A 3030-nucleotide genomic window follows, 5' to 3' on the forward strand; every position below is an offset into this window, starting at 1 on the left:
TGTACGCCACCGCAATCGTCTTTATCTTGATTGCACACTGTAAACCCGAACAGTACTACTAACTTATAAAAATGAAGAACACTGAAATTAAAGGCTGTTAAATCGTTGATGCAACTTATTACAATTACATTTTCTGAACGAGGAATTTAGTTTTATTTTTGTGTGGCTCAACAGTTTTGAGTAAACTCTTTTATTTAAATAATTATTTTTAAGTTTACTGAGTGACGTAAAGTGATGTCACGTCTTTGCTCTAACCGACGTTCAGAAGAATCCATTCAACATGGCAGAGACTCGCAAGCGACCAGAGCCAACGTAATGGAACAACTTGTAAGTAAATCAAAACAACTGTGAAAATTTCGTATTGGCTTTTTGAGTGTTGGCAAGTGTTTCTACGATCATCTTAGCCATACAATGCTTCTTTTGGGAAATGCCCTGGTAAATTTTTATTTGGTCTGTTTTTAAACAACTAGCTGCTAAGAGTATTAATCCAAAATTAGGTTAAAGCTAATACACAGACATGAATTTTGCAATATATTAAATTTACAAAAGCAATCTACAAACTTATAGTAAACCTTTACAAACTTTCTTTAATTGCAGGCTGTGCTGGATGCTGAATACAAAAGAGTGAGCCTCAACACTTAAGGTAACTTCTATTCAGTTGAAGAGCAAGTTGTGTGATGTGTCCTCACATAACAGGACACAGACTCTGCTTTCTCTTTTCTACATCCATTGTTGGTTATACACTTACTTGTGAATGTTTGTGGTTTTCTAGGTTTGTGCTGAGTTTCACCATATCAGAGAAAGTGGCACACACCAGCAAGATTTCACAGATGTTGCATGACATTCGAAATGTTTGATCTTCAGGTGAGTGCAAATTCACAAACACTAACTACCTCCATCACTGTTTCCATTGTATATAAAATAAAGTTGGCCTGCTTGTTTAACTTTTTTTTTTTTTGTTGTTTACATGATGTCAACATGCTTTCCCAGTGTACGTGTGTGAGGAGAACTGTTCTTCAGGACATGAAATGTAAGTATTAAGTGCATTAATAGATCTGAAATAGAGTGGGGGAACTATGACGTCAGAACCAGGAAGTGTAATTCGCTGCGGGTTCCTTTGAGATTTTCCTATGGGTTTTTTTTAATGGGGTTTTTCAATTTATGAATAAAATAAAGCCTGTGGTAAACATAACTTGACGATACTTCTACGTTTTGTTCTACAATGTAAACTGTACACACTCACAGCCTAAACCTTCTTATCTAGCTACTTATTAAAAACATACGTTTTCAAAAATGAACATAACTGCTTCAAAATTTGTATTTTGGGTATGGATGTGTGTAATTTACGTTGTACAACAAAACGTAAAAGTATCGTCAAGTTATGTTTACCACAGGCTTTATTTTAATTGAAAAACCCCATTATAAAACCCCATAGGAAAATTTGAATGCATTCGCTTACTGGATCATTGCACTGAAAACTTTCCCAGAGTTTAGCGGCTTAAAATGATCTGATCGCAAGCAGAGAAGCAAAATTGGGTTAAAGGGTTAGAATAGATTAAATAGAATAAATGACTGTGCTTCAGTAATTTTGCGTTAATTGCGTTAAATTAATCGCATGCGTTAACGTTGACAGCCCTACTAGAAAGCACTAATCTTTTAACAAATTAAACATTTAATAAGCCTAAATCTCACATTAACAGACTTCTGTTTTTGTTTATGCATTAAAAAGAATTACAGAAGACACAAAATATCCAGGCCTAAAATTTAAGATGGATTTAAATTACATTTGGATTGCACGGTTTTAACATAAACAAACTAACAAACTTAATGTGATGCATATTTGTCAGTCATGCATAAATGAAACAGGTAAGATTTCTGTAATAGTACTAATAAACTAAGCCTGTTTTAAATTATTTATCTATCATCAATAAATCCAATTAGTTTCAAACTCAAACATTTTAACTAAATGAATATTGCTTGTGCAACAGACATGAGTATTTGAGTACAAAAATCTTAAGTGTTTTTTTTTACCCCTTTCATTTATTTATGTATGTCCATTTTCATTTATGTATGACTGACAAATGTTTGTCTTTAATTGTTTAATTGATTACATTTTTTAATTATGTCTACCATCGTTTACAAGTTTAACTTTAACAAACTAATTTAAGTAAACTTCACAAAACATTTTATTGCAATATTTCATTTGAAATGTTTCTTCTCTGTCATTATTTATTGTGTCTTTGACTGCTTGTGTTTTTCAAAATGTCTGTGTGTTGAGACAAGTGGAAACAGGAAAAAATTTTCAAACATGGTTAATTTTAACTTATTATATGCATTAATTGCTCATTTTCTTTGACTGCTTGTGTTTTTCAAAATGTCTGTGTGTTGAGACAAGTGGAAACAGGAAAAAATTTGCAAACATGGTTAATTTTAACTTATTATATGCATTAATTGCTCATTCTAAATACACCAGTATCAGTATCTATCTGCCCATCCATAAATCCTGGGATATTACAATGTTGTTAGTATTGCATATTGTGCAACACTAATAGTACAAGAGTTTTTTGCATAGTGAACAGGATTACAGTTATTGTTATTAAAATAACACACATTACCTAGTATTAGCCACTACACTGACTTTAAAAAATGTAAATTATATATCTAATTGAATCATGAATCTTATTAAAAACTAGTCATATTTTGTAATACGTTTAAGTATACAGTACTGTGCAAAAGTCTTAGGCCATTAGCATTTTCACCAACAAAAATGGTTTTAAGTCAGTTATTTCTATCTTTTGCTTTAATGTGCCAGTAGGAAATATCAGTTTACATTTCCAAACTTTCCTTTTGCCATTAATTGTAATAATCCAGTGAGATTTTTGTATGCACATGGAGTCTGACAACAGCCAGTGCTCCACACAGAGATCTGATCTCACCATCATTCAATCCGTCTGGAATTACTTGAAGAAAAATAAAAAAAACTGAGACAGACTAAATCCCAAAGAACTGCGGCAACGTCTCCAAAACACC

The 3030-nt window shown here is 32.2% G+C and overlaps 1 long non-coding RNA gene across 1 annotated transcript; it reads left to right on the forward strand.

Moving 5' to 3' along the window:
* Positions 1–317: 317 nt before the first annotated feature.
* Positions 318–1137, forward strand: LOC107671051 (uncharacterized). Its single transcript, XR_001632155.1, has 4 exons — positions 318–327; positions 598–643; positions 773–864; positions 991–1137. It is a non-coding gene; the product is annotated as an uncharacterized LOC107671051 (long non-coding RNA).
* The last annotated feature ends 1893 nt before the right edge of the window (positions 1138–3030 follow it).

This window comes from Sinocyclocheilus anshuiensis, unplaced genomic scaffold (assembly GCF_001515605.1).
Source record: "Sinocyclocheilus anshuiensis isolate Anshui unplaced genomic scaffold, SAMN03320099.WGS_v1.1 scaffold2836, whole genome shotgun sequence".
NCBI lineage: Eukaryota > Metazoa > Chordata > Actinopteri > Cypriniformes > Cyprinidae > Sinocyclocheilus > Sinocyclocheilus anshuiensis.